A 13,872-nucleotide genomic window follows, 5' to 3' on the forward strand; every position below is an offset into this window, starting at 1 on the left:
TCCAGTTCCCTGGCATCGAAGATGTGGACACTTCCCTGAGTTCGCGGCCCCTTGGTCATTTGGGAAGTCTTATGTATCCCAGGGTTACACTGCTCATTAGCAGAGCAGGACCTCTGAAGTGCTCTGGGGAGCCTTATCTCATGGGGGTGGATTAGGGCAGGAAGCTGAGACCGTGGGGTGTTGCCTAGCACATCGAGGCCCACCTGAGTGATGATCAGTGCCCGTTAGTCTAGTGTCCAGCACATTCACTGTGTCCTGGCTGGAGAGAGGGCACAAGTGTCTCCCCAGCCAGCAGCCACCACCTGCCCTGCCCTTGGACTTTTGTTTTTGCCTCTCTGCTCCTGCTCCACTCTGCAGCCCCATTTCAGGGAGGCCAAACTTAACAGCAGAACCCACAGTTGCGGTGGAAGAAGGCCTTGCACCTCATACCATGTAGAACCTCCATCGTGTATCTGTATGCCCTAGCCAGGTGGCGATAGGGCCACACATACTGGTCATGATGTTGGGAAGAACAAGGCACACCCACTTTTCCACCCACAGCCTCATCTTTTGGGGATAAATACAGAGTTGCCTGGAACAACAGACAGGGCTTGAGAGAGAGTCAACACTGGAGTCTTCGGGGGTGGGGGTTGGAGAGATGGCTCAGTGGTTAAGAGCACTGGCTGCTCTTCCAGAGGACCTGGGCTCAATTCCCAGCACCCACATGGTAGTTCACAACCATCTATTAACTCCAGTCCCAAGGGATCTAGTGCCCTTTCCTGGTCTCCTTTGACAACAGGCTCACACATGGTATACAAACATACATCCATACACATAAAATAAATATTAAAAACCAAGTTGCGGTCATAGTTAATGTGACTTCATTAGCTTCAGCTTTGACTCCTGGGATGGTCCTTCTCTGAGTGTGTTCTAGATCCTGGCACAGGCAGGGACCATGCCTATCCTGGCAACAGTAGCCCTAACCTGTGTGACTGGAACATTCTACAGAAGCTTCCATTACTATGCATTTGCCCAGCCACTGAAGGTCCTGGGGATGCCACATACAAAGCTCAACCTGCACAATCACTTTCAGATGCCTCAGTAGGAGGCCCTGGCATGGGAGCTCCTGAACATGGAGCTCAGGCCTTCTCCAGGTGCCTGTCTTGAGCAAGGGAATTGCCTCTAGGATGCCTGAATCTTAGGGGATATCATGGTTTGAATGAAATATCTTCCATGGTCTTGTGCACTTGAACGCTTGGTTCCTGGTTGATGGTACTGAGGAAAAGGCTGAGGAGGTATAGCCTTGCTGAAGGAAGGAAGTAATATCAATGGGTGTGCGTGGACTTCATTTAAAGAGCTCAGTTCACTCTCTCTGCTTCCTGCTTGTTGTTTAAGGTGTAAACTCTCAGATTCCTGCTTTGGCTACCTGTTGCCTCCACTCCATCATCACATACTCTAACCCTCTGAAACCATAAGCCCAAATAAATTACTTCTTCTATACGTGGCCTTGGTCCTGTTGTTTTAATCATAGAAATAATCATAGAAAACCACTAATATAGGGAGAACTGTATCTTACAAGGTAACACATGCCAGGCACTGTTCGCTTGAAGACCCAGGATGCCGATGGGGATTTTTCCTTTAGTTATAGACTTCATTTGCCTCCCAGAGTCAGTGCCACAACAGCATTTCCGGGGCAAGATTAGCTAGCAGGTTCAAAGGATCACCTTCCACCCTCCAAGTACATCTCTTGAACAAGCTGAGAAGCTGTTCCAGCATCCCTGCCTACTGGTGAGAGTGGAGGTGAGGATGGCAGGGTCTGCTGGCCTGGGAAAGGACCACAGAAGGAAAGGCAGGGACAGTACTCTGGATGGGGTAACCCAGTGTGCAAGATCAGAGTCTATGACTTGGGCCAGATGTAGTGCAGGTATGTAACTGGAGGTTTCTCTCCATCCCACCAGTTCCCGAATGACCACTCTAAGGCATAATGTTAATTACAAACTGTTTGGCCTATTAGCTCAGGCTTATTATTAACTAGCTCTTACAACTTAAATTAACCCATTTCTATTCTATATTTTACTATGAGGCCCATGGCTTGTTACCTTCTCTGGTGGTTGCTGGCATCTTCCAGACTCCACTTTCTTTTCCCTTTCCCTTTGCTGGGATTTCCTACCTGGCTCTATTCTGCCTGGCTATTGACAGATTAGCTTCTTTATTAACCAACGGCAACAAAACATATTCACAGCATACAGAAGGGCATCCTACATTATCTCCCCTTTTCTGTCTAATTGATAATGATGTGGGATGCCCCTCTGTATGCTGTGAATATGTTTTATTATCATTGGTTAGTAAAGAAGCTGCTTTAACCTATGGAAGGGCAGAATACAGGTAGGCAGAAAATCCAAACAAATGCAGGGAGAAAGAAGGCAGAGTAAGGAAGACACCAGCAACCACCAGAGAAATAAGATGTGAGGTAATGCCATGGCCACATGGCAATACATAGGTTAATAGAAATCAGTTAATTTAAGATGTAAAAGCTAGTTAGTAATAAGCCTAAACCATTGGCCAAACAATTTGTAATTAAGCCTCTGAGTGTTTATTCAGAAACCAGAGGTCATGAGAGAAACCTCAAGTTACTAAGGTGTAAGTTCTGATGTGAAGTCCTCAGCTCCAGTAGTACCAACCGGCATCGCAGGCACAGATCTCACACAGCCTGCAGAGTCATGTAACCCAGACTGGCCTTGGATTCAGTGGCCCTCCTATCTCTGCCTCTCCTCTCCAATGCTGAGATTATAGGCATGTGCCACCATCCCTGACATTGACTTTGTATGTGTGTATATGTATACCCATGTATGCACATTTTGTGGTTTGGGTTTTGGTCTGTTCGTTTGTTTGAGACAGGTTCTTTCATTGGCGTGGAACTCATTGAGCCCCAGAGATCTACCTGCGTCTGCCTCCCTCGTGCTGAGAATTACAAGCACGTGTTGCCACATGCAGGTTCTAGGGGTTAAATTCTGCTCCTCATGTTTGCACAGAAAGCACTTTACCAACTAAGCTGGCTCCCCCAGACACCTGGTACTTTTAATTACATCCATTGTAACAACACCTGTGAACTGAAATTGGAGGAAAAGTTTCCATTGTGTGGAAAGTAAATGTATTATTTTACAGTCCAAGCTAGGTCTTATCAGGTGCACATTAAGGTATAAACAAGGCTATAATTTCTAGAATCCAACCCTTTGACTCATTCAGCTACCTGTCTTCCTTGACTTTTGGCCACTTTCCCCATCTTGCAGGCCAGTGATGGCCAGTGGGGACCCCTTCATGTTAGAGTCCTCTGGCCACCATATCTCCTTTCTCTTTCACTTTAACAGATGTTGCTGAAGACATCACCGCACCCCCAAAAATCCAAGATGACACGTCACCCCAAAGTCGGATGGTTAACAGCTTCAATTCTGTCTACAATCTTAAGTCCCTTTGCCATATAAGGTAACATACAGGCCCAGGGATTAGGATGTGGCTAACTTGGAGGAGGGGGGGCTTATTCTGTCTTCCGAGGAGGTTTTTCTGGCTATCATATTGTTATTGATCTCCAACTTAATTCCACTTTTATTAGACTACACCTTGTGCATTATCCCAGCCCCACACATTCATTACCATTTTCTGTGTGGCCCAGCATGTGGGTTCTGCCTGAAAGAATCCCCTCCACACTGTTAGAGGGAAGTGAACCAGACAGTGTACGAACTAGTTAGGTCACCGTGATGGTGCGTCACCTCCCCTGTGCGCATCACATCACTGAAATGGTTTTAAGATCTCTGAGCTGGCAGGACTAGGCAGTCCTTTTTCTTTTATCGGGGGCATTCATATCTTTTACTCTGCCTTCCTGATAAACAAACCCTCTTGTCTTCATGAAGCGTCCTTCTTTATCTCTTTTAATGTCTGAGTTGTGGTGTATGTGCTGTCTGATATTCGTTTAGCCATTCCAAATACCCGCAGCAACCATTTCTGCTTCACACGCAAAACATCAGACTTAGAGTCATAATCACAGCCAGGTCTCCAGCTTCCAGGTTTTTGCTTGTTCTTGAGGTGAAACACAGACTTTACTCCCTTCGCCATTTGGGGAAACGGGGCAGAATTGAGGCAGGGTCTTGTGTAGCTCAAGTTGGCCCTGAATTTACTCTGTAGCCAAGGTTTGCTTAAGCTCCTGATCTTCCTGCCTTCGCTTCCCAGGTGGTGGAAGTGCAGAAGTGCACCCTGTACCCAGCCAGCCTCACCATCTCTAGATGCAGAGCCCAGCAGTTTCAGCTCCATTTACATTGCTGTGCAAGTAATCTCAAGAATGCTTTCATGGTACAAAGCTGAGAGTCGACACACACCAGAAAATAACCGCTGAGCTGGGTGTGGTGCACGTGCCTACAGTCCCAGCACTCAGGAGGCAGAGGGGGAAGACTGTTGCCAATTCCAAGTCAGTCAGAGCTGCACAGCAAAGTTCTGTCCCCAAAAAATAATGCCATATTTCTCCATTCTCCCAACCCTGGCAGACAAGATTCTCCTGCCTCCCTGTAGACTCCTGAAGTGGGATCATTTGGCACCTGTCCTTCTGTGACTGGCTTGTTCCACTCTGCATAGCAGCCTCCAGCTTCACCTGCCTCGCTTGTAGCATGCGCCATGTTCTCCTTCCTTACTTACAGAGACCCACCACTTTTGTTGTGCTGGTTTGAATGAGAAATGCACCCCCCATTCGCATATTTGGTCCCCAGTTGGTGGCACTGTTGGAGGAGGCTTAGGAGGTTTGCTCTTGCTGGAGGAAGTACATCACCAGGGGTGGGCTTTGGGACTTTAAATTCTCAAACTACTTCCAGTTCGCTGTCTCTGCTCCATGCTTGTGGTTTAAGGTGTGAGCTCTTAGCTTCCTGTTCCTGCCACCATGCTTGCCCTTGCTCTATGCCTCCCTGCCATGATGGACTCTCATCCTCCCAGGAACCGTAAGCTGCAGTAAACTCCTTCTGACATAAGCGGCCTTGGTCTCAGTGTCTGCTCACAGCGACAGGAAGGTAACCAATAGAGCATTGTACCTCCGCCTCCTCTGCTCACCAGCTCAGCTGTCAGCAGGCATGAGGGTCCCTCCCATCTCCTGGCCACTGTGAGTAATGCTACTTTGAGGCTTTGCTTTCAATTCTTTTGGAGAAATACTCAGAGGTGCTGGGTTGTATGGTAGTTCTATGTTTAATTTTTAATGAACTACCGTGCTATTTTCCACAGAGGCTGTGCCATTTAACAGTTTTACAGGCAGCGTCTAAGGCTTCCAGCATCTCCAAATCCTTGCCCAAGACTTCGCCTCCACCCCTCCTTTCTTTGCTTCTCCCTACCTCCCTTCTTTCCCAGTAGCCATTTTAATGGTTGTGAGATATAGTTCTTGCCCCCATTCATCTGTTTCTTTTCTATTGCTGTGATAAACCACCATAGAATTTAATTTGGCTTATGGTTTCAGAAGGTTAGAGTCCAGGGTGATGGAGCAAAGGCAGGGTGGCAGGAACAGCTTACAATTCACATCTTGATGCACAAGCAGGAAGCAGAAAGAAAGATCACCATGGGACGCGTGTGAGTCTTTTGAAGTCTCAACACCTGCTCCTAGTGACTCATCTCCTCCAACAATGTTATATCTCTTACTCCTGCCCAAAGAGCTTCAACATTTGGGGGTCAATAACTCAAGTATATGAACTTATTGGGGCCATTGTCATCCAAGCTACCATATGCTCCTTTTTATTAGCATATATTAATTATAAAAAATGGATTTTATAAAAAAAATAAAAATGGATTTTATCATTGGCCTTTCTTTCATTTGTGCTATTGAGCTTTGAATTTCCCACTAACATTTAACATGAATATTGGTACAGTTGAACAGGCTATGCTAATTTATTAATTTTTTATTTCCTTCCTTGTGTTCTTTATTGTCTGCCAAATTTTGGGATATTTTGATACTTGTAAGTTTTCCAGTCTATTGTGTTTCAGCCGTTCCTTTTGCTCTCTGACACTATATTGGTGGCTGCTTAGGAGTTAAAATATACACAACACGTCTCTCACGTCAGTTAATGTTGTGCCGTTTTCTGTCTGACTGTGTCCTGCCCATTCCCCATGCCTACTCCATAATCTGTGTCTGATTTGTAATAGACCTCACAAGATAACATGATACATTTTTTTTACATAAATGGTCTTTTATATTTCAAAGAAATAAAGACATGAAAAGCTCTCTCGTTCTCACGCACCTTCCCAGACCTGACAGCCTTCGCTACTTCTTTAACTTGGAAATTACAAAAGAATAAACTTCCCTCCCAGGAGCTTCCTTCAGTGTTTGTCGCAAGTGGCAACACATTGGCTACACTTTCTCTCATCTCAAGCTTGCCGTCATCCCAGAAGGATGCTACTCTGGATTCTGAACTTTGAAGTCAGCAGGTGTCCTTTCAAAATTTAAGGACGTGGTCCCACGGCCTTGTGGCTTCCACAGTTTTGACAAGAAGTCTGTAGTCAACACTGTTTTCAGCTGTGTGGATTGTGTCTGTTTTCCCTGGGTGCTTTAACGACTTCCCACGCTTCTATATGAAGCACCAACCTGCATCACAGTACAGATAGCAGTATGTGTAGCTGAAGGTTAGTTGGAGCTGGGGTAGAAACTGGTCTTGGTCCAAGGTTTGTAGCTCTCATTTGCAGCAGGAACTGTATCTACATGCTTGATTCTGCTGCCCAGATGTCTTTTCACCTGTCACAGCTGGAAGGACTTTGACCAGGAATATGGACTATGAGAGAAGAAAGACTTTGAAGGAGGTTGAAGAATTCAGGGCCAACTCTAGACAGCTGTGGGCAGACTTCCCTGTAAGGCCGCCAGGGAAGCTGAGGTAACACACACTCATCTAGGCGGTGAGCCACCTGAGCTAACCACGGTGCTCAGAAGCTGGGACATCCTTCAAGGTCCGTGTAGAGGTTTCCCATTTGGTTTGCAGATGGCCATTTTCTTGCTGTGTCCTCAGAACATCATCCCTGGGTTTTATTCCCTGTTGTAGCACCTTTTCTAAAAATAATGCTTTCATTCATACTGAACTAGGGCTCCCTCTGCTAATTTCATTTAAACTTTATGGCCTTCAAAGGCCTCATCTCAAAATGGTCACCATCTGATTAATATGGGACTTTCACGGGAAATCTAGGGGAACACAGTTCCAGCCCACAATTCTGTCACTGACTCTAGACAGAAGAGCTGCCCCATGATTTGTGTTATGGAAGTCAGGCCGCGGCTCCTCAGGCTTGGCTGCTGGCTATCTATCACGGTATCCTCCCTACAGCCCATGATGTGGCGTCTCTTTTGCATGTAGGGAATTAATCCCAAATTACTCAGCTAGTGAATGACTGGACCTTTCCCATGCTGAGTGTTTCCTCCACAGTGTCTATCATTTCTCAGGGCTAACATTTTTAGATTTTTTTTAAAAAAATTACATTTGTTATTTATTATTATGTGTGTGAACATATGTACACATCCATGCTAAGGTGTGCACTGGGGAGGGCGGAGGACAACTTGTAGGAAGTGATTCTTTCCATTCGCCATGTGGGTTCCGAGTTTAGAACTCAGGTCCTCAGTCTTAGTGGCAAAAAACTTTACTTACTGAGCCATCTGGCTGGCACTAAGATCAACTTTGCTTTTTCTCCAGGTTGATTCTGCAGACAGGCCCAACTTCTCATGGTGTAGACCAGGTTGCTGTAAATGATGCTTTTAACATAGAGGTTGGAGAGATAGCTCAGAGAATAAGAGCACTGGCTGCTTTTCCGGATGTCATGAGTTCAGTTCCCAGCAACCACATGGTGACTCACAACCATCTATAATGAGATCTGGTGCCTCTTCTAGTGTGCACACATACATGTAGGCAAAAACAGTGTATACATAATAAGTAAATCTTAAAAATAAACAACAGAAACACTTTTCCCCCCAGTTCCAGAGACTGAGAATGTTACAACGGCTTCATATGCCGGTTCTGGGGAGGACACCTCTGCTTTTGGCCTGCAGTTGCTGCTTTCTTGATGCTGGATGGTGGAGAGGCAGCGAGTGAGCTTCTAATGACACATCTTCTACTGAAAGATCTCCTTACCTTATCAAGGCCAACCCTAGTAACGTCAATTGACCTTAATTACCTCCAGCTAGGCCCCGCCTCCAAGCATGGTTCCTCTGGGTACTAAGGCTCCAATATGCGAATCTGGGTGATGCAGTTTAATTCATGATAGGCTCTTTGTTTCTCTTACCCTGTGTTGAGGAAACTGAGGCTCATGAAGATGCAGGCACTGAGTTAGAGAATAGACTGGCTACTCGCCTCTCCTATGCAAGGGCTGTTGCTAGAAGACTGGTCTGGGGGGTATTGAGCCCTGGTCTTCTAAGCTGCTCACATGCTCAGTGCCTCCCACCTCAAGACACTGATACACCCATGTCAAGACAGCAGCTGGAGTGACCGGAGTGCCCAGGGGTTCTGTGGTACACCAGAGGCTTAGTGTTCCTGCCAGCCCAACCCTGAAGCAGCCCCTTTTCAAGTCTCCCAAGCACCCAGGGCCTGAACATTGGCAGGCATTCTGAGACAATCCCCTCTCACAGGCTGCTGAAGAACTGCATGGCTTCTGAGCATCCTGAGATTGAGGGAGAAGCCTGGTGGCCTTATGGCAGTCTCCTGTACAGTATCCCCACCGCAATGCATGAGCAAGGCAAGCAGCAGCCCATTGACAAGCTCATGGCCTGGGCTGCTTTCTCTTTAGCAGGGTCTGTAGACTGTAGCTTGGCCTGCCCTGGGTCTTCAGTGTCTCCTCCTCGTGTCTCCTCCCTCCGTGCTGAAATAAAATCCTCTATAGCTATGTGAAGTAGGACTGGATCTTTTTAAATGACACAGGGATGAGGTGATGCCTGTAAGAGGCCAAACTGGAACATTCTAGAAAGTCAGGCTTTCAGGTTAGGGTACAGATGGTATCAAGGAGAGTCGCCAGACCCAGAGATGGAGCCATGAAGCCAAAACAATAACCTTAGCACAGGGGCAGGTGGGTGAGCAGAGAGGATTCATGCTACTCAAATTCTCCAGTGTGAGAGGTGATTTGGTGGCAGCCCATGTTAAGGGACATTTGAGCTGAGCCCTACTTCCTCCCCCAACTGCATAAGCCATGGCTGGCCTCATCACTCCACTTCTCACGGCACCCCCATGTTGTGAGGGGATTGGGCTTCAGCTCCTGAGAGAAATGGCTGAGACAGAGGTGCCTTTTGTAAGGTGTGCACCCTCCTGGAAGAATAGAGGGACACATGAGCGTCTTGGCATCAGGTAATTGTAGCTTGGCGTGTAGCAAAGGGTATAGTCACAATAGGAAGATGTGCAATTACAGGGACAAAAATACCCCAAGGAAATCAACACGGGACTTATTAATATAGGACCTATAGGTGACAACTGTCAGACAATCGGTCAACAAGGGGCCTCGTGTCTGCATGATCCCAGCTAACCCGTCATGATCTTTATGAAGTGTCCTTCTGGGGGGTCCGGATCTTCAAATACGAGGGAAGACCCTTCCCTTTTATTAGCAGCTAAGCTCTTTATATACTTTTACTATATTGAGGCAGGTTAGAAGTCTAAGCTTTATTGTCTTATGTTATTGGAAATCCAGATTCCGGCAGGCTTCTCCCTCAGGTCAAGCTTTGTCTGCGAATATATTCTCATTTTTTCCATGTACAGAGACCGTCTGGAGAGGGGCAGGAAAGATTATGACTGTAATATACTTAAATCCAATTTATTTGCCTGACCAGAAACTTCCACCCTCCGCAATTGCTTCCAACCCAAGATGCTGTCTTTGATTCTTTCACAATAGGGGGAAATGTGCGTGGGTGGCTTCCAGCAGGTTCAGGTGCCCAGCTCACTGTGCCCACTGTGGCTGGGCCAGAGGGTGACAGGAGGGTGTGAGCGTTTCCATTTAGACTTTTCTATTGGCTCCTGACTCCACAACTGTCTCCTGGAAGAGAAATAGGATAACTGAGGCTCAGCTCTTGTCTCTAGAAAGTTCTTTGCCTGCCTGGTCCCTGTTGTGGCCACTTACCTGCCTCGTTTGATTCAGGCATTTCTTTATCAGTGGTCATCCCGCCCCTGTGGGGTATTGGCCTGGGCCAGGGTGGCTCTGGCCTCACATTATGGGCTTTACAAGATTGTGCTGACGTTGACTTCAGGCCTTGCCTCTGGATGCGGGCTTGCTGCCCTGCTTTGGGAGGAATGATTTTGGAGATTATTTTCTGAGTTGGTGTTTGTTCATTTTAAATGATGGGCTGCAAAGGCACCAGCTGGACAGATGGAGAGGTGTGGGCAGGGCTGCCTGAAGAGTACCCAGCTGTGCCCAGATCTTTCTGGCCTGCATCCTGGCCAAGAGATGTCTGGTATCAGCCGTGGCCTTGGACTGTGCAGCTTAATCCAGACCTTGGACTGAATTTAGGATTATAACAGACAGCCTTCCTGGTTGTTATCTATGGGCCACTTCAGTTGTAATAGGATACATACATTAAGTGCCGACTGTGTACACCCTTCCTTGCTTTTCTAGAAGGGGATGAAACAGGAAAAGCAACCAGCCATATATAAAGAAGTGGTGGACTCTGAACCTGGAATAGGGGCATGGGGTCCTGGGTAGGGTCCTGGTTGCAGGGAAACAGGGTCACAGAGATGCTGTATAATATGACCAACTCGACCTCCCACATCACAAGAAACCCTCAACTTCAGACAAAATGGGACAAGTGCCATCTGCAACAGCCAGATACCGACACAGACCTGGCATTCATGATTCTCTAGGTACCTGAGCCCAACGAAACTGAGCCAAGAGGCTATGTACAGACCCCAAGCTAGAGTCATATCTAGGAATTTTGATCTGAGATTATAAAGGCTGAGAAGTCCCCAGGTCTCTGAGCGAGAGGTCCTAGCATGAGTGTAGGGTCAATCCTGCTCACATTGTAAGGCCTGACACTCAGGGAGCCAATGGAGAGGTCTCAGTCTGAATCAAAAGGTGGAAGGGCTGGAGCATCTATGAGTGAGATTAGAGAGATGGACATCCCAGCTTAGGAAGAGAGCAAAAGTTCCCTTCCTCCGCCATTCTATACTACTCAGGGCCTTAGTAAACTGGATGATACCTGTCTTCATTGGAAGGTGGACCTGCATAGATGACTGATTTAAATATCTCTTCAAGAAACATTTATCCCCCCACACTCACACACAAATAATACTTCCCAAGCTATCCAGACAGCCTTTAGCCCCGTCTAGTTGACAGAAAGTTCACCATCATGAGTCATCTCGGTCCCTGGCTCTGTCCCCTCCTCTGTATGCCACAGACAATAGAGATGGATCCCTACTCCTGGAAACCTTTGCCCTCCCCATGGGACTTTGGAGACCTCTAAAGAAAGCATGATGGGCGATCAGAGATGTCCCATTGCCTGGGAGTCTAGAGAGCCTCACTTGTAGATGTGGTGAACTCTAGTGATTTTGATTTGATTTAGCTCTCTCTACCTCCTGTTCATGGATTGAGACGTGAGTCCCCATGTGCTTCTCCAACTGCCTGGCCTCATGCCCTCACTCTGCTATCATGGACTCTAACCCTCTGGAACTGTAAGCCCAACTCTTTCTTTTATAAGTTACTTTGGTGGAAGTGTTTTAGCATAGCAAGAGAAAAGTAACTATGGCACCTGCCTGTCTCTGGAAGACCAAACACCCTGCTCAGCAGACTAGAATGAAGCAAGCAGGGAGGTGGCCCACAGGCCTAATTGAGAGGGGGGGGCAACAATGACCATGGACGGGTATAGGGAATTGTGTTGGCCTCCTTGGCAGCCCTGGACATGAACTAGCCTGAAAATGGAAGATTTAGTCTTGCTGATGCCCTCACTGCTGCCGTGTATCCCTGAGAACCTTGATGGAGTCACCATCATGGAATCATTGTCTTTCCACCCAAGACTCCGTGAGGTTAACGTTGCTTTTATAGAGGCCAGGCTGACTTCATGCCAAAGATGAACTGCAAAGCGGCAAGCACCTCGCTTCTGACACTGTGGGTCTGAACAGGCAGCCCCTGCAAACATTATAGTTACCACCGATGTGCCCCCAAATGAGAAGCCAGTAGCCCCTTGGGTAGGTCTGGGGAATAAGGCAGAAGGTGTCTCTGAGCTTAAGCCTGAGCTCAGAATCAACGTTTAGTAGGGCAGCAGATGGAGCAGACACCAGGACTTTTCAAGAGCAGGAAGTTCACCAAGCATAGTAGCAGACACTTTGTCTTCCAGCTCTTAGAGGGTAGTGTGCCGTGAGTTTGAGGCCAGTCTGGTCTATATAACAGCTCGAAGGCCAGCCAGGGCTACACAGTAAGATCCTGTCTCAAAAACAAAAAGGAAAAAATAGTAGGGATTTTTGCCATTCTGTCTGTTTCGTGTTGATGAACAGCAGCAAAGAATCTGCTAACATCTTCATCTCTAGTATCTATGCTTTCCAAAATTTTGCCACCTTAACAGTAAGCTGTTCAAATCCTGTTGATTTTATTTGAATTTTAGCCTAAGAGGTTTAACATCTAAAAAAAAAAAACCTAAGAGCAACACAGGTATCTCTCAATAGGATTCCAGTCACATGGACTACAGTGTATCTGTTTAATGTAATGATACATGGTTCACAATAACTAACTACTTCTAAGGCAGAAGTGGAAAAAAATGCAGGACTTTGTTTAAAATTTTAACAGGTTGTGTGAATACTCATGCACAAACATCCATGCGCTCACTTCTACATCCAAAGATGTCTATACATGTATGTGCACAATCACGGACATATAACACACATGAAACCATATGCACACACTCATAAATGGACACAGATACAAATAATGTCTATAAAGGCAGACATATGGATATATACATGAGTGTACACACACATGCACATACTCAGGTATACACCCATGCACACATCCGTAGGCTGAGTGCCACGGGCATACAGTGGGGAGATGTGAGCTGTGTCTATCTGTGTGGGGGTGGCTAGTGCCTTTTGGCTTCCAGGGCTGGATTACAGTCTGTACTAAGGACAACCAGCTTGTAGATGGAAAGATCATTTTGCAAATGTTAAGTGCTTTGGCACAATACAGACATCGTTAAATCACCCAGTTAAGAAAATGTGTTAGACAACAAAAAACCCTGCTAATTTATTACACTCGTGTTCCCAGAAGAGTTCATGGGCAGATCTATGCAGGTGAGTTCCTTCAGCTTGCTTTTCTGGAAGGAACCACACTCGAAATGTAGGGAAGCTTTCAAAAATTCTCTTTGCCCTTGACAGCCAGGTGATGTTTGGACCCTGGAAACAGCAGAAATCTCACCCTTGCGGCTCTGTCTATCCACCCCTCATCCTGAGGCCAGAGCTACTCAGAGTCACCTGCTGTCTTCGGCATACCCCTGACACTTCTGAAAACCCACTTGATGCCAACAAGAGCAGAAGAACAACTCCTGGAGGGAATGGGTGGCACGGCTTATGAGCAAAACAAACCGGTGATGGGCTTATGCTAAGGAGCCGTTGATTTTTGTTGTTGTTATGTGTGATAACTATGTCAAACATCCCTTCTGTTGAAGACACAGACTGAAGTCTAATGACTCTTTGCAATGAGTACTTACAAATAAAGACACATGGACAAAGGGGTTTACTGTGTGACTCACTCTGTCACACTACAGTTTCCATGACGAGATTTTTAAAGTTTTTCCCTTTTTTCCTTTTTTTTCTTAAATTTTGTTTTAATTTGGGGAGGTGAAGTACAGGGTTTGAGAGAAAATATGAAGGGACAATGAAATGAATGGGATGAAGATATTGATGTAAAAGACACATAGAATAAATAAAAAGAAAGTTAAAA

General features: G+C 46.4%; 1 pseudogene; it reads left to right on the top strand.

Annotated features, from left to right (window-relative positions):
* LOC142851349 (nucleolin-like) overlaps positions 1 to 13,872 on the top strand; it is a 44,099-nt pseudogene that overhangs the window by 16,886 nt on the left and 13,341 nt on the right.

This window comes from Microtus pennsylvanicus, chromosome 5 (assembly GCF_037038515.1).
Source record: "Microtus pennsylvanicus isolate mMicPen1 chromosome 5, mMicPen1.hap1, whole genome shotgun sequence".
NCBI lineage: Eukaryota > Metazoa > Chordata > Mammalia > Rodentia > Cricetidae > Microtus > Microtus pennsylvanicus.